Source organism: Hippoglossus hippoglossus, chromosome 16 (genome assembly GCF_009819705.1).
Source record: "Hippoglossus hippoglossus isolate fHipHip1 chromosome 16, fHipHip1.pri, whole genome shotgun sequence".
Taxonomy (NCBI): Eukaryota; Metazoa; Chordata; class Actinopteri; order Pleuronectiformes; family Pleuronectidae; genus Hippoglossus; species Hippoglossus hippoglossus.
Genome location: NC_047166.1, coordinates 16,088,360 through 16,106,970, shown reverse-complemented (window position 1 = coordinate 16,106,970; position 18,611 = coordinate 16,088,360). Strand labels below are relative to the sequence as shown.

The 18,611-nt window shown below is 42.1% G+C and overlaps 1 long non-coding RNA gene across 4 annotated transcripts in view; it reads right to left on the bottom strand.

Annotated features, from left to right (window-relative positions):
* LOC117776517 overlaps nucleotides 1-18,611 on the bottom strand; it is a 59,425-nt gene that overhangs the window by 35,878 nt on the left and 4,936 nt on the right. For 2 of the 4 annotated variants that reach the window (XR_004616456.1, XR_004616455.1), the window contains exon 2: nucleotides 10,058-10,242. The exons of the other annotated variants lie outside the window; for them this stretch is intronic. This is a non-coding gene — a long non-coding RNA (uncharacterized LOC117776517). The remainder of the gene's footprint in view (nucleotides 1-10,057; nucleotides 10,243-18,611) is intronic. 4 annotated transcript variants of the gene reach the window in all.

The window sequence follows — 18,611 nt, the reverse complement described above, 5'->3', positions numbered from 1 at the left end:
AGGTTTTAAAAACCTTTTTCTGTTGTCGTTTAAAGTCTCGAGCCAGTTTCTCCACAGGCCACACCCTTCATCTCTGGTGGCTGCGGTCGGACGTGGTCAGACTTTTGCTTTGTTGCTCCTGTAACCGCACCCAGTAGTGACGTCACGGGGTTCCCGGAGTACAACTGGAGGTCAGCAAAAACAAGATTTTCAGGGGGTATTAACTTTTTCTTTGAAATACCACAAAAGCCGTCAGGGTGGATAGCTTGGCATAAAAGACTGTCCTAACTTTGGCACGAAAGACAAAAGAACTAATTCTGTTTTCTACAAACAGTCAGCTGTGATTTCTTTCCCTAATCTGGACGAAGCAGCTTTAGCTGCCAAAACTTAAACAAACCTGGTGGCGGACCAGTTATATGGGTTGTTTTAGAGGGCAATGACAGTCTGGTCATCCTGACAGGAAAAATAAGATAAGATCACAATCACAACAGTTGCTTTAATGTCAAAAAGAAGGCCGGCACAGAACTTCCATGCAAAGCAAAGATCTTGTGTCATAGGAAAGTACAGCAAAGGGGAAAGCTATGTGGTTGCACATAGAATATACAATATACATCAATGATCTATAGCTTCTTTCTTTGTTTCTTGCATATCCAGAAAAATGTCTAATCATTGACTACATACATCCTAAATGACCTGAAATATACATCCTACTTCCCACATCAAAGCGTTGCCTCTTTAAAAGCTTAATGGTCTTGGAAACTACTGTAAAAAGTGCAGGGTCACAAAAATAAATGTAAGTCACAAATGACTTCTCTCTCTCTCTCTCTCTCTCTCTCTCTCTCTCTCTCTCTCTCTCTCATGCTACATCTCATGCTCATACATCTCATGCTACTCTCAATGACTCTCTCTCTCTCTCTCTCTCTCTCTCTCTCTCTCTCTCTCTCTCTAAGTGGGTCAGTGTGATCATGGTGTCAGTGTCTGGACTCAGCAGCAGCATATTTGCATCAGTCATCCCAACTAGACCGTGAAGAGAAGGATTTCCCTGCTCAGCTGTGCCAGTGAGTCAGTGAAATATACCCTCATAAAACCCTGAAAGGGGGCCTGAGGATAACTTGGATCCATTTAATGGGCTGAACTTCACTTTGAACTTTGCTTTTGGCAATGGAGATGCGTTGTAAGCGCAAAGCAATATCGCATGAGACCAATATTTCACATGATGAAGGTTAAAAGACGCATAGAAAGGATAGTTATGTTTTATTGGTGTGTTTTGTGACGGATGGATTTAGTTATTTAGCATCTTCTCTGTCTAAAGATCGCTATTGCCATTGTTAACCTATGGAGCTCTGCAGGATGGTTCCGGAAAGTAAAAATGTCCTTCATAGAGAATTTGAGTATCAGCCATGATATTTTAACCTTCCAAGGTAGACTTACCACAAGCTGCAAGGCTGTGAAGCAACAATGTGCTCCTGTAGAAGAACCTGTCCATCAACTGCATTTTAAGAAAAACACGTTTTATTTGCGAGGTCAAGGAGAAGTACTACACTACCCACAATCCTCAAGTGTAATAGCGACATCTCTGATTGGTGGAGCTGGTGGAGAATTCCCATGATTGTAGTTGGGAATGAAGCACTCTACCTTTTCCCTGACAACGCTAACGTTACAATACCAGGTTTCTATATATGATAGGCTTTATGAAATGTTATATACGTATATATGCAAGACCCAAACTACGACATATTCCAACAGTATATTAACAACAAGGTTCAATTCAAGAAGAGGCACACTGGGTTCATTGGCAATGGTTTCTGGGATGCATAGATCCTTTACTCTTAAAATGATGTACACAGTCTTGTACCTTTGCTCTTTCTAACCCTAAATAAAGCACTTATTAAACCATTAAAGCACATTTTACTCAAACTATGTACAAGATTGGCGTTTAACATCTGTACCTTTTATTTCCATTTTGCCCTGCTCTTTTCAAACGCATTAAAAATATTTTTGTAGCATGAAATGAAGAGCAGCAGGAAAAAAAAAAACATTCAAGGCTGTAAGCGGCATCAACACTTATGATGGAATGCATTTAATTCTGCTGAGACACAGAGACAGCCCTCTGGTGCGCTTTAAGGTTGGATAAAAACTCAGTGGTGCAGCCAAAAAGCTTTGCAACCAAATGCAACTTCTAATTAGGCCTGCCCGTCCAGATTTAGAAGGCTGTGGTGAAACATTTCCATGATATAAGCAGCCTCGGGACGTCTCTTCACTTGAAATTTTGGCTGTGATGGCAACTTTCGGGATTAATTAATTGAACAGTCAGGCTTGTTGGGTCATATCAAAATAGCGTGGGACAGATAATGTTAGAAAACTGTGATGTGGCTGAGATGTGGTTAATTAAAGAGCTGAGCATAACTCGCATGATGCATATTCAGATACAGGCAGCAATCTTGGTTCCTTGTCTCACCTTTCTGACAATGACTATGTTTGGTGACACCAATATTCCAATAATTAAGCCAATAATCTGAATAAGACACGTAAATGTAAACAGCATTTTCTCACCTTCACCCAAATAAGGTTTTACTAGGAATAAGCAATAATCAAATAAAGATGAGGAGTATTTCAACCTAAGTCACAGTATACATACATGTACACGTCATACTCGCGTTATAACATCTTATTAGAGTTTTCAAAGCATTTTGCGACATCGACATATGGCAGTTACCATTTGCTGATGACTCGTGTCCTGGTTGTAAACTAGACAGAACAATAACAAGGAGTTGTAGCTTTTGCAAAATTTGAAGGAAGGGTAGGTGTATTAAAATTGGCGGAATAACATTGGATGTACTGCTGTGAGTCAAAATCTGTCTATGGTCTGTACCATGTAAAAGGGAATATGATGAAAATTCTACTAGCAACTCAAGTAAACACTATAATGAAAAGAATGTATTATTCTGAACAAGGTTGATCTTCAAAATATTATTGTCTAGTAAATGTAGTCAGTGAAGTCAAGTATTGTGCTTATTCTCTCAGTTTGCATGATGGAAAAGTTTGACAAAACAAAATGTGATGACTCCAATTCTGAATTGCAAAAGTATTTTTTCATTTGTGGTTACTGTTTTGTTAGCGCTGCTTTTCTGCAAAGTATACAGTATGACAAAGGTTGACAGAAAAACACAGGAGACGAGGGATGGGTACAAACATTAAGTCAGAGATAAAGTTGCTTCGACTCATCACTTCAGAGCTTCAACCTCTCTCTGAACCCCCACGTCTGATATCGACGTGTTTTTGTTTTCTTTTAGTTTTTAGGTCAGCTGAGTGCCAGCTGGCTGGGAGGTGATCTGAAGATATATCTCAGGTAAACTTTCAACACGAAAACACCCCATTGCCACTTTCAACTCTTTGTCTCTCTGCTCTCCTCTTCCCCCATCCTCCTCTTCCTCCTCTTCGCTGCAAAAGTGCGTTGTTGATAAACCCACTTTAGGGTTCACCGGGCCATCAGAAGTTCTTGCTTACCTCCTCGCTCTATTTGAGCAAAGCAGATTCACGTTGTTGGTGCGTACGAATTAGTTTGTGTGTGCGATGTTTGAATGACACGCTGATATCAGATCTCAGACGCAGTCGCAAAAACACGTTTGATCAGTGGTACCACTAGCTGTGCAAAAAAAGGACAGTTCTTGTGCCAAGGCAGCATGCTGTTTGGCGAGCGCTGCGATGGGGCAGAGAGAGGCTGTCGCTGAGTCTCCTGCTCACTTAGCACTTCACACACAGTCTGTCGTGCTCGGTGTTACTCACTCAGCAAAAGCATGAAGTGGGTGTGAGTCCAAAAAATACACAGAAAAACTGATTCTGAAGTTTTGAGGATTAGTTGGTGGAAGCGCAGCGTTTTTGAATGAGCTCAGCCTGAAGCCACAGGGAGAGAGAATCACATTAAGAGGCCGCTTGATAACTGATAAATAAACCCCGCAGGTAACACAACACTTCAGCTGCACATATTCACTCCATAAGTGGATAAAGTGTTGTGTAGAGTTAGCCACAAGGGGGCCGCTAATACAATGTGAACACCTTTTTATCGCCTTATCGGCAACACACAGGTAGTGTTTGGATTTTCCCCCTTTTTTTTTCTACAAAAAAAAACTGTCCATGTGTGAAAAGAGAAACACACAGGCACACACACACACACAAAGCAAACACGCTCACATATGCTCAGACATCCTTTACTTCCTCTCTCCTCTTCCTCCATGTTGATTGTGCTGACACAAACACACCCCTCACCCACTGTCACCCTCACATATGCACACATACATCAAACATCACTTCTTCTGGCATGCACACAAAGAGACACAAATACTACCTCCCTCTCTGTCACCTGTACACCCCCCCACCCATACACACACACACATCACCCACAACTTTCCATATGAGAGAAACACCTGATGTTGGCCATCTACAGTCGACTACTGAGAGGTGTTAGTTTCTGGTGCCTGCAGTACATCATGCAGTGTGTGTGTGTGTGTTCCTGTACTTATGTCTTTGTGAGGACCATTTCAAGCATAGTCCCTACAGGGTGAGGACATTTTTGGAAAGTGAGGACATTTTGACCGGTCCTGACTTTTTCAATGGGCTGTTTGGTTTTAGGGTTAGGGTTAGAATTAGGGTTCGGGCATTTAGTTTGGATGGTTAAGGTCAGGGTAAGGGGCTAGGGAATGCATTGTGTCAATCAGTGTCCTCACAAAAATAGAAGTACAAAGTGTGTGTGTGCTTGGGTGTGTGTGTGTGTGTGAAAGTCAGAGAAAGCGTGAGAAAGAGTGTATAATTGGGCAAAATGCTAAACCGATGATCCAGTCTTTCTCTCACACTCTATCGTTTCATTGAGCTTGCAGGAGTGCCAGCAGTCAAGGGCAAAACACACACATACAAACACACACAATACTCAGTGTGACATCAGTGATAGCACCTCACACTGCTCAGCACTGCCTCTCTCTCTCTCTCAGGCTTCAGGTGGGTGACGACAGTGTGTGTGTGTTTGTTAGTGCAGTCACTATTGACACACTGCTAATACTTGTACAACATTCATTCCTTTAATCTGATCACAATAAACCACAATCCTGCTTCTGAATGAATGTTCTCTGATTTGGGGTAATTTCGATAGCTAACCCACTGTGTTACATGTGTATTCATATCTATAAACAGATTGTATATGTGAATTTGCAGAGTCTGGAGGCTACTGACAAGATGTTGGGGCCCGAAGCTTTCTGCTTTCCATTTGTAGTTTGACCAATCACATTGGAGCAGGCTTTAGTGGCGCACAGGAAACCCGTTTGTGTGGAGAGCAATCAGCTATCGCCTTTTTAGTTTATCTCCATTCACTTACAAAAAGACGGGAATAGGGCAAAGCCACAATGATGCTAGTTGTGAAAAAAATCTGGTCGTAGATATCATCGCTTAACTCCAACTCTATTCTTGCTTCTCTCGTTGCTGGTAGGACTGTAAACAGTAGAAGATGGAGTCTTGGCCCAGATGTTCGCATTCTACACTGAATGCCCCAAAATATTGTCTGTTGCCCCCCAGAGGCTGATCAGATGTGCTCTGTGATTGCATCTCTATGAATTATAGTTGTGAAGACCAGATAAGCATCATCAAAGTTCTAATGGAGAATAATGTGTTTCCCTTTTTTAGGCCTTTCACATTAAACATGATGAGATAATTTGAAAGATGACGATTGGAACCCTGATAAAAGATTTCAATCAGGGTCATTATTCGTGAAAACAAAACAAAATAAGTCAACTTTAAGCTGTCAATTGTTGTTGTTTATATATATTTAATATACACAGTGAAAAATGGCTGAAAACACAAATCCCCATGCGGGCAGCTTAGACCCCGAGATTAAGTGCTTATGGGCTTTCATGGAAATTTGCACATTGAAAAGTCAAAATATTTCACCAAAATGAGTCGCTGTAAGAATTAAGCATTGTTCTATCTGCTGATTTGTTTTTTTTGTATCTTTTTAATAACCAATGAGCTTGACACACACACACACACACACACACACACACACACACACACACACACACACACACACACAGATACAAAGATGAACTGACTGACTCTCGTCACTTTCCGCCCCCAACGCAGCCACATGTAGTGCGACAAAAAGATCCAGTTGCTCTTTGTCATGATTATCACATCAACAACCGGGTGCAATGTTTGCAATCCCTCACTTTTAACTACTCTGGTGGGGGAGCTACCGCCATTCCTCGTGTCATGTGAGTTTATGTGTTAGTGTTTATGCCTGTGTGTGCTTAAACTTCTGGTGCATGCTTGTTTTTTTATGTTGCTACATGTGATTAATCTCTGTGACGCCCATATATTGACAGTGAACTGCGATCGTAAGGGGATGCTTAAGACTGGATGAGGAAGCTGAATTGTGTGCGAGGTAGACAAAACAAATAACCATCCGATACAGAACACTGATTCTGAGGGAAATATAAATGCAACACTAAACACAGTCACATATTAGATACCAAATGTTTAGATGCATGTCAATTACATTACCTCCTGGATCACATAGAAAAAAATAAAAATAAAAGACAGCTTTGGCTCAATACGTTATCCTCAAGTCAAAGTTGACGAAAGGGTAAATACATATGGAAAAATGTACATAAAAAGCTGCTCGATTCCCAGCTGTGATTAATGAAGCGAGAGTCTCAGTCGACCCCTCTGACCTGCACCAAGGCCGTATAGGACTGGAGATATGGAGCCCTGAGGTGGCAGAGGTGTGTGTGTATGTGTGTGTGTGTGTGTAGCCACGTCTGTTTTTCGAGTGTGTTTATGCATATGCATACTTTCGTACATCTGCACATCTGTGTGTGTGCATGTGTGTCTTGTTTATGTGTGTGTGTGTGTGTGTGTGTGTGTGTGTGTGTGTGTGTGTGTGTGTGGGCACTCGGAGCAACATACCCCGAGGCTGTGACAGACGGACTCTAAACTATGTTACCCACACAACTCACTGCTTCACTTAATAGTGCATGAGATAAGAACATTTGGACTTCAACATGCCACCACCCTCCTCCTCCTCCTCCTTCTCCTCCTCCTCCTCCTTCTTCTCCTCCTCCTCCTCCTCCTCCTCCTCCTCCTCCTCCTCTTTCTCCTCCATGGGAAATTGAGTTTTACGGCTCCTCAGTTTGAGACAATGGCTCCAAGAGGATCGTAGAAAAAGAAATCCCATGTCAACGACAGGAGACGATGTCTCATGCGGGTTGACTGGGTCGATGGTTTGACTAATATTAACAGACGCACTCAGAAGGACAGTATATGGGGGATATTGTGCACGCTCTGTAAACACAGTGGCGAGCACATCATTTGTAAGTACACACACACACACACACACACTGATGAAGCCAGAAGAACACAGACATGTACATAAAAAGACGTACACAAGCAGATACAGTGAACACCCAGGGACACAAGCTGGTAAAGATAAAGTGAAATCACACTATGACCTGATGTGAACATCCTCCTGTGAGATCCGATCACAAGTGGTCAGCGTTAGGTACATGTGTTCACACCTGGTATTAAAATGCATCCTTAATGTGTCTCCTGTGACCACTTGTGATCCCACTTCCCCGCTCTATATGCACATAATCGCGTAAATCATTTCTGTTCTAAAAGACCACATTGTGTGTTTATCCAGTCTGAGTTTACGGATGTGTCTGATCACATTGTGTGTATGTGTGTTGGCGCGAGAGAAAGAGAGTCTGGAGGGACCGAAAGAATGAATGTGTGCACCTATGCATTGAAAATGTTCTCATTTAAGAAAAGCATCATTCTTTATGCGGTGATCAGTGTTGATATTGTGGCGGTGGCTACAAACAAATCAACATATGGACCCTGAGAGGTGTAAAAATGTGTTTAAACTGTAGGGGGGTCAGACGATGTCAGCTGAGTGTGCAGTTCTTCATATCTGGCCCGAGATGCATTTGCTGTAACAGTGAAAAGATTGTGGCATCATGCGTCCCAGACCATCACACATTTGGGTGCGTTCAGACCTGAACACAGCTCTGACCTCTTGTGATAACATCATGCAGCACAGATGTGAATACCAGGTCTGAACAGGGTCTGCATCACTGATCTTTGCTCAACATTTACTTCTTACAAAACATCAGGTTCCGTCAGCCATAACATGAACTGATCAGGTGTGGTCTGTCTGAGAAACCGAAAAGACCAGAAAAGATTCCTACATGTTTAACACTATAAGCATATTTTATTCCCAACAGTGTTGAAATTACAGCAGGACTATTTCTTGTGCAGCTGAAGGTCAAAGTCAGCAAACTGCACCTTTGCAAATTATGTGTTTAAAATTACAACGTGCAACGGACTACATGACAATTAAAGTACCCTTCCCAACTCTGGAATCTCGGTTTAATCGTCCTCTGGCGTAAGTGGTGAAGTTAAACAAGCACGGCAACCTGAGGAACGAGCAAAGTAATCCAAAACCCGCTGGAAAAGTTATAATTCATCATCCTTCCACTGCAAGGCTGAGGTAATGTGAGGAGTGAAACCTTCCGAAGCAGGAAACTCTCACAGAGATCAGATGATCGCGTCACTCAGAAAGACAGTGACTTAGTCAGTGAGAGAAACAGAGGCAGCATAGAGCAGCCAAAAGAACAAGAAGGCCTGATCAACAAACTATTATAGATGTTGAAAACTGTAGTGGATCACAGGAGGAAGTGGAAAGAAGGGAGTGTTAGAGGCTCTTGAGAAAAATACATCTCTTGGTAAGAATATATTTGAGCGCATTAACGCTCAGATGCTGTAATGCAGAGGTGGAGAGTGGGTGGAAGAGGCAGACAAAGAGATACTGGCAGAAACATGCAAAGGGAGAGAAATAGAAACAGACAGGCAGGCAGCCAGAGAGGCAGCCCGAGATCAAGAGAAATAGTGAGGAAGAGAGGAAAAGACAGACAGGCTTCCCGACTGTGACAGGCGAACCGCATTGGCGAAAGGAAACTTAAAGTGCAAATACTGAAAGACAGCGATGCATATCAGCATGAAACAGAGAGAGAGAGAGGCGGGAGGGAAGGAAGGGGAAAAAAAGTCAAAGTGTAACTGGAGGGGAGAGGAAAAAGTGACAGAGAAGGTAGCACCAGTGGGAGCCTGAGATGATGAGATGGACAAACACAAAGACTGATGGAGTGAGGAACTCGGCAGGGAATCGAGCATGCGCGTCTAAGGGGCACAGTCCAAAAGAGAAAAAAACAAATTCCACACATGACAAGGACAACTCGTCTTTTCCACCACTCTCTCTTTAGCCTGTGAATCAGGCTGTAAACCGGCCTGTCAGCCAACCAGCCTACCAGCCATGCACGCTGTAAAAGATGACTGCAGCAACTTTGTTGGATTAATAAAGTTTATTTTTCTACAAGGACATTATAATTATATTATTTCTGTGGCTGTGTCCAAAATCGCCCACTGATCCACTAACTTCTATTTAGAGGACTATAAAATGAGCTCATCTGCAAAAGAGAAAAACGCTTTCGGACACTACTTGGCACATTTTCTTCTGCGCCGGTAATTTCGTCATAATTCTAAATATTTATTTTACCCTTTCATATTAATACTTTTAGGTTAAAAGCACATTGCATGACCATATTTAAATGTAGAAATAAATTAGTTTGCCGCAGTTTGTTCTGTGATACACTTTTATTAACATTTGTACGACAGGTCCGTCTGTTCCTGCCGCCCAACTACAAAATGGCGAACTCATTATATAGTGGACTATATGGTGATTAGTGTGATTTTGGACACAGCCTATACCTTCTGCTGAGGACGTTTGTCCCAGAATGCACTTTCTTCTGTAACAAAAGTAATGATGCTACTCAGTTTGGTACTGTCATCAAATCAAATGTGGCGTTTTGCGCTCTCACACGATACTTTTAGATCGTTCGGAAACTCCTGAAGCAGATGAATCAGCAGAAAGTGGCAGCGTATTAACAGTCTAACACTCCGAACTCCTCCGAGACAAGAATAACACAGTCCCTTGTCTAAAAGTCTGGAACTACACTTTCAAGTGAATCCAAATTGGTACCTGAAGTTTTGAGGCGTAATGTTAACATTGGTGGCTGGCACCGCCGCTGTCATTGTCAAAAATTTGCATTTCTGTCAGCATCATTTCTGTCAGTGTGGAGCGGCGTGAACTGGCGGTGAACTGAAGAGGGGGCTGGCTCCGTGCTCTCACTGTCTACTGAGGCCCAGCAGCATCTCACTGTGCGTCTGTGAGATAGAGAGAGAGAGAGAGAGAAAAATCAGACAGAAAATTTAAGTCAGAGGGAGAGATAAAGAGGCAGGGAGGACAGGAAGGCAGGGGGGCGAGGAGAAATGGAATAAATTAGAGGGAGGAGCAAAAAAGATAATGAGAGAGAGATGGGGAGAGAGAGCGGAGGGGGGGGGGGGGGGTGCGCGCACACACACACTGGATATCTGCATGTCTGAGCGGCCACAGTTCACTGTGTCAGTAGCTCTCATTACCACACACAGCTGAGGACATCAGAGAGCTTACTAAGTAGCTGGTGAAGCCGCCTCTGTCTGTCTGCGTGCAAACATCAGCAGCACAAACACAAACAGCAGGGGAAGAAAGAGGCTCACAATTGAACAGAGAATCACGTTAAACACTCGCACACTCGCACATATCTATTCTGTCCAGGATGGAAGTGGATTATGCGCCCCGGCCCGACTGAAATGTAGCCTGATCGCCGCGCAGGGATTAACTTTGTGTGTGCACGAATATTCAAATGAATCTGAATTTAATTTTAGCCAGAATTGGGCCAGTCAGGTTCCTGGAGGCTGCCTGAGGTGGTGATGCGAAGGCAGGTAATTTGGAATAAAAGTATGTATGAGTCATATTAATGGACAATTAGGTTGCATGTGAACATCTTTAAATCCCTCAAGGCCAATAAAGGTGTTTACATGGGGCCACTTTAATTTGGAAAGAGAGCAAATTAGTCCTGCTAGCAAGATATTAGCCTGAAAGTAACATATTCTGGTAACAGCAGTCACACCAGAGGGATAGAGATGGGAACATGAAAGGCAAATTCATACACTGGAAAAAGAAAATTGTTTACCAACGTAGAAAATATATTTAACCGGTAACACACAAATGAATGAATTGGTTCAGATGAATGTTAACATGTTATTTTACGCTTGATAACTTTGATTTTAATAAAACGTATTAATTTCTGTGTCATCAATTAAAGTCGTTTTTTTAAGTTGGTAAACAAATCTTTTTTCAGTGTGATTTCCACATCCGTCCGTCCACTAGGGTCCGCTATGGTCCTCGTGACATAAATGTTTTGTATTTGTAACCACGCTGACAGTATGCATTGACTGTGCATGCTCCAAGTGCAACATATGTTTGTTTGTTTGCAAATAAAAGAAGAAGATGAACAACATGGACACTGGTTTTAAAAAGAAGCTGCATGAGGAGATCCTCCGATACCCATGATTGAACAACCAATCTATGAAGGAGTATAAGAACACGCACACGGGGTGAACTCCTGGAGAGAAGTCACAGCTATACGCTTGGTCGGGATGAGTACTTCCTGATGGAAGTTCTTGATTTAAACGGAGGTTGACAAACAACCTTATTGCGCATTACCCCACCTACTGGAATGGAATGGAATGTGGGATCACGTACGCATGCGAGCAATGCCAGACCGACGCAGACCGTCATTTTAGTACGAATGGAACTGTGGGCATATACGTGGAGCGTAATAGTAGGAGTAGAAAGTCAGATTGATTGGTTTTAATTAATTCAGATTAGTTATAACTGTTTGTTTATTCGAGAGCGTTCAGTTTTTCGATTGGTTTTCTCACCATTTTCTGGTTTTTCAAGTAAAGACAGCATGGCAACAGATTACAGGGTCACCTGTAAGTCTAGCCTCTCTTGACTGCTATCTGAAAGCAAACACTGCCTGTCCGTCAGGCTGATGCATAATTGAAAGCATGACTCATTCTTACTCAGCTCGTTTCTCGGCCAAAGATGAAGCCTTGACCTTGTCTGGCAGCAAATTTGCGTCCAACGTGATTCAGTGCTGGTTTGTTAGTGTTACTGAGAGACGCGGCTTAATGACGAGGTGTTGTGAACATTGCTACAGGCTGTACACCAAACACCGTGTGTGAGCAGGGTATGCATGTATGATTGTGTGTGTGTGTGTGTGTGTGTGTGTGTGTGTGTGTGTGTGTGTGTGTGTGTGCGTGTGTGTGCATTTGTGATATTTCCTGTGCCCATGACTGTCAGCAGTTCACACACACACACATATAGTACACACAGTTTGAGTCACAGTCTAATTTTATTCAGCAAGGACATTTACAAGTACCATGAATTTGACCTTGTGAACTGGCGCTGGCTGCACAGCACAGCACAGAATAGCTAACGGCTGACGCATAATAATTAGATGCATAATAATAAGAGCAGGGCATGACTTGGCCTTATTCAGCCACATTTCCACCAGAGATTACACATTGACCTCATGTGAAAAGACCTCATGTCAGCCTTTATTCTTCACTGGATCTTTTATATTGTCTATTAAAGACTCAGCTTTAGATTGCAATCTGTTTTGTTTTTTGTTTTTTTTCACATTAGAGGGGATTACAGCAGGTGAAAGTACAGATTTATTGAGCTCGCTTCATGCTAAAATATGCATATTTATTTGTGCGCTCATTATTTTAAAATGCTTTCATATTTAATGTAAATTCCTTCGTAACTGCTGTGTGCAATTCCATGTTTTAAAAGAAATTGGGCTCGTATCCAAATGTATCCCGGGCAGACGCAGTTTTTTTTGCATTGGAGCTGCTACATTATTTAGAGCGGGGCATTTACTTGGGCTTATTCATCCCATTTCCAGGCACTCAGATTATGCCTCGCACTGGACTGGAAAATCGTGTCAGTGCAGATACTGTTACAGGAAGGCTTTCATGCTCGGAGGCATAATCTGCCTCCAGGAAACCCGACTTTTTACATCAACCATCACATGGCTACAAATGGCCCTCCCCGCATGTACACGCACACGCACACACACACACAAAGATTCCCAGACATGAGTGATCTCTCATGCAGATCATGAAAAAAGTTAAGCAATCACTGACAGAATCTGAGTCATCCCACAGATTTATATATTTAACAAGGTGTCTGAAATGTTTACGTCTGTAATATGAATTTGGATAGGAGGATAAAGGGAAGATGGATAGATACTTATGGACATGCATAAAAAAATATTCTGACGCAAATAGACAGTGTGATTTAGTTGTTTTTTTCACAGGTTTTACATATTACTTCAATAATTTTGAAGCTGCCTGTGATAAACCTTCAATAACAAAATCAAAGGTCTACTGTGCATACACTAGTATGTTAAGTATACACAGCTTTCACTGGACTAGAAGAAAAATAGAAACTAAACTACAATGAATATCAAAATAAATCCTGGTCCAGAGGCCATGTTGTTGTGTAAGGCTTTTACCACTAGCTGTCTACATGTGATCTGTTATCTCTCCATGAGACTGATACCGCACAGAGCTGCAGGAGGCAGAGATCAGTAATCTGAGAATAAAAAAAGTTGTTTGCATGCATTTACAGAGGAAGAACGGGTGTGTTCCATCCACAAAAGGCAGAGACGGGGGCAGTTTAAACTCTGATACTGTATCTCAGCCAGTGTTACAGGATATAATCAGATTTATATGCATTTATACATCCGGCTAGGATCAGAGATATCTCCATCACAACAGATCTGATCCAGCAGTAGTACACAGTCCTGACAAGGTGTTACGCAGCAAAGAGAAGATACAACACGAGATAATATTTTGGATTAGCCTGCTCAACTATCACTGGCCCAACTGTAGGAACTGCATACACTGCCTTACATAAACTTTCACACACACACACACACAGACAAACACACAGGAGATATTATTCTCGATATTCAGGTCCAAATACTTCCTGTTTAATATGTCACCCAACTCTAATCTGACAGCTACCTGAATCTGAACAAGATTACAACTCTTCCCAGTATCACCATGGAAATAGCACTAAACTCTGAAAAAGCATGATGACTGTGGATTAGCATCATAGTAGAAGGACAATACAATATCACATTTAAGCACCTGCTTTATATTTAATTTTGCAATTTAAGCCTCTAAATGGAGCACAAGCTGTTAAAAGGTAAAGGCATTCATTATGTGCTCAGGGCTGCTTAATATATATATATATATATATATATATATATATATATATATATATATATGACCTTTAAGTCACTGCAAGTCAAATATAAAGTTGCTGTGATATGCAAACCTTCAACTTCAGATCTAGAAACACTCTAGATCAAACGCTCTGCTCACACCTGGCACAGAGCACGTCTCCATTAACCACGGGGTCATATGTGGCCCAGCCCACACCAGATGTGGTCTGGTTAGTCAGCTCTCAATGTGTCCTGTGTATCTCGTGTGAATTCACATCTGTTCTGACAAATCTGATCCATAAACTTGTGCGCGGCTCATGCAAGACGCACTTATCTCGCTAAGTGCAGGGGAAAATGTGGCATGGGGTCTAACCTGGGATTTCCCTTTGTTTGCTTTAGCTTGACCTGGCTTGGCTTATTGGAATTAATTGCGTTGCCAATGTTTGGAGAAGTTTCAAGGGAGAGAAACAAAATATTGGTGGAACTCATGGCTGCATTCGTTTTTGTAGTACAGATCGCAGCATTTTTTGTAATCCAAAAGTATTCAGATTACATGGAATGAAAAGGAATATGCAACTTTGCAAAAAATGCTTTGTAATATGTGTTCGGTAAGAAATCCAACCCAACCCTGTTTGTATGATATGAATAAATAAGTCAAGAGAAAAAACAAGAGATCGTATCGTACCATCTAAAAAAAGAGGGAAAGAAAAGTGACGCTTCCAGGGCAGGAGGACTGGAGTTTGTGCTCATTCATTGCATTCCCTTATGGCATCAGATATTCTGTTGTGCTTTCATCACTTCATGAAATATTTGCTACTTTGCTGTGATCTTTTTTTTTGTTTTGCAAAGTAAATATGTTGAAATAATTACTGTCAAAATGTTGCAAGTTCTCTGGAAATCAGACGATGGCAGTTTCAAACAAACTGCAGGGTGGAATTCTCCTTTGAGTTTACACACTAGGTTTCTGTGTAATGTAGAGACACGCCACTTTCTGGCTGACAGAGCGAGTGTACGGAGCAAAATATGAAAAAAAAATGACTATGTTTTCTTTTTTACTCGATGAAAGAGGAGCTGGCTTCTGGAAAATTAAACGCCAATACTTTGTGTCCTCGTGTTTTTTCTTGGTACATAAGGGATAAATGTGTATGGAGAGGAGCAGTGACATAGCCGGGTCGTGTTCAGCCATATAAGACTGAGCACTGAGCACAGAGGACAGTCTACCCGTTCACTTATTGTGGGCCTTAGTCTCCTCCGAGGTATCCATCATCAGCAACTGTGCTGTCTGTAACCCCCGTGCAGAGCGCTGGCTTTTCCTCACTCGCTGTGGTCTGGCAGCGCTACGGCTCAATTAGCCCGTGACAGATGTCATCGCAATTGGCTGCATAATACAATACATGACTGTGAGTTCTCTTCTTCACTCAGGCACAGCATCCACCCGACTGGATCAGTGCTCCTCTCACTGGGTCAGTATCCCTCGCTTTTGATTATCAAACTGATAAATATGGCAGACGCTCAGGTAAAACAGCTGCACATTTGCCCAGGACTATCGATAGCAGAAAGAAACGGAGACAGACTGTGCAGCTGCAACGTTCAATGACTGGTATTGTATCTGAGGCGGGTCAATCGATTCTCGGGTGATACTCTTAGACGTTTTTTTGTAAATCTCATGAAAGCTGAGCCTGCGTGGCTTTACAAGGTCAGCAAAACGCTGCTGGGGGGGAGGGGTTGCATGATAATTTTCTAAATTGCTGTATGGACCATTTGCCACACACAAACCAAATTGCTATTTTGGCAGAATCATTTATGGAAATCTTTTGCAGAGATTCAGAAATCACTGATGGAAAGTGATTGGGGGGGGGGTGGAAGAAAATCGTGTTGCGTTCTTGCATGACAAGGTGGACCATTTGGGTTACACCTCGGTTAACAGTAACAACATATGATAGAATTAGATAACTACCTTCGCTGATCTTGTGAACCCCTTTGTTCTTCTGTAGCACATTGTAAACTTAGTGGATCATATGATCACAAAAACACTGTTTCATGTGTTATTTATGCTTAATTTACTTGTGCTCATCATAGAAGTTTCTGGCTCATTGTACCTCTTTTTTCTCCAACTCCGACATTTCGTTTTTCGGTTTTACGTACGCAAATTTTGAGACGCAATAAACGCCATGAAGACTGCACTGCTGCTACTGCTGCTGCTACTGCTACTGTGAGTGAAAAGGACATGTATTATATCAGAGTAATGAAAAAAAAGAAATAAGTCCATACAATAAAAGCTGTCATCAAAGTGATTTGCTGAGTCTTTATCATCGTATTAAAACCACAGTCAGTCACAGTATTAAAGCTCCCGGTCCTGATATCACTTCACTGCCTTCAGCCAGTGAGCATCATCCTCTAATGATACATGGGTGTGTGTGTGTTTGTGTGTATAAAATCACTGCTTCATAATCTCCTAACTACCAGACAATAACAGATTTGTCTGTGATAAAATCCCAGTCTTTACACCCGTGTCTGTCTGTCTAGCAGCTTCGTGTGTGTCTACGCATATAGTCTGTGTGACTGTGTGTGTGTGTGTGTGTGTGTGTTCCCATGTGGGTATTCCTGATGCATGCCTGTCCCTGTGTGTGTGTGTGTGTGTGTGTGTGTGTGTGTGTGTGTGTGTGTGTGTGTGTGTGTGTGTGTGTGTGTGTGTGTGTGTGTGTGTGTGTGAGAGGAGCAGATTTAGCTTTGATAAAACCCCAGTCTTTAGAGGGATTATCAGTCCATCCCCAGACAGCAACATGCTGTGCATTTATGGAGGTAATAAGTTTGACCTGTAATAGACAGACAACTGGCTAAAGCTGTTATTGGAAATTGCATCCCTATATCTGTATACCTGGGCCGGGACGGAGGAGGAGCAGCAGAAAAAGCAATATCTACGGGGGCAGTTTAGACCTGCTGCGCCACGCAAGCTCTCATCCATTGAATTTTGATTTGACGCTTACAGTTATTATGTGTTTTCCGATTGATTTGTCACGCTATTGTCTGCGGTTTGGTTCTGACTTCACGAAAATCCCGGAGGGCAAATGTGCAGCAGGCAGAAAAATATATTTAGAAAAACACAATGTAGCACAAAACAAGGAATTGACATTTAAACCCAAGCATAAAATAACTAAATAGTAATCTGCATCACATAGTCCTGCCTTGGTTCTCCCTCGGAGGACAGCGGCTATTAAAAACTGTTTCATTTTCACACTAGAAATCATAGAGTGAATGTGCTTTAGATTGATTTCACTCATTGCATCATTTTTTAACCTCCAAATTCTCACTGGAGGATTTGGATGTTTCTTATTATACCACAATCCCGCAAAAGGTCACGATGGTGGATTAGGATAAGGACTAGTTTTCAGGTCAAAGCAGGACGAATAAAACTTGTGTTGTTGCCGAGCTTGTAGGAACAAATGTAAAATGCCTCTCAGGTATCCATATTACTGGCTGTAAAGAATAATGAAGCACTGGAAGTCCATGTTTTTTCATCAACTCAGCCTCAGTCAGAAATAAAACTCCACTCCACGCTGTCAGGGTGAGAGATTTACTACACACTTAAGACAGGTGGATATAAAGAACACTATAACAGCTCTGTCTGTCTTATTCCTCTCCTTTTCCTCTCTTTTTCTTGCTCTTTCTTTTTAGCTTCCATCTCAATCTGTTTCTCTCTTTTCCCTCCTTTCGTCCCTGCCCATCACTCCTCTCCCTGTGTTCCCCCTCTCGGTCTCTCCCCTCCCCTCCTTCAAACACTTTGCCTCGTGCGCAGTCATAAAGAAATAATTAATTCTGTCCCCGCAGAGCCGGTATAGTATTAGCATGCCAGCAGAGCACGTTAACTTATCTCGCGGCTACAGGCACCGAATGGTAAAGCTAAGCTCTGATAGTGTGCAACAGGATGACCACAGAATGCCTGTAGCTCGGAGAATTAGGACTGTCGTCACGATTAGTGATGGTGGGCCCTAATGTTTTACTGCACTGTATTGTACTGTACTCTACCCTCCTGACTCACTGTAATTCAGCTAGAGAGAGAGAATTAAACATTATTATTAGTAAAACTGTGCTTCCTCATTTTCACCAATTTAGTCTTTTTTTAGGCACACAGCACATGACATGTTCAAAATCTGTCTGAGCGGCTGTTCCTCTTTTAAGATCCAGCTCAAAATGTATTAGTCCATCTGTCACCATTTGTATCAGTGCATCAGAAATTACACTTCAGAGTGAAAAAAAATTGTCTGAATTCATTAAAAGCATAGTGTGCGCAGACACAGTAGATGAGCAAGAGTCTTTCATCGATCTACTTATGCCACAAATATGTCTGTCTGTCTGTCTGTATGTGGAACACATATCTCGAGAACCGTTCAGTTTATCAGCTTCACACTT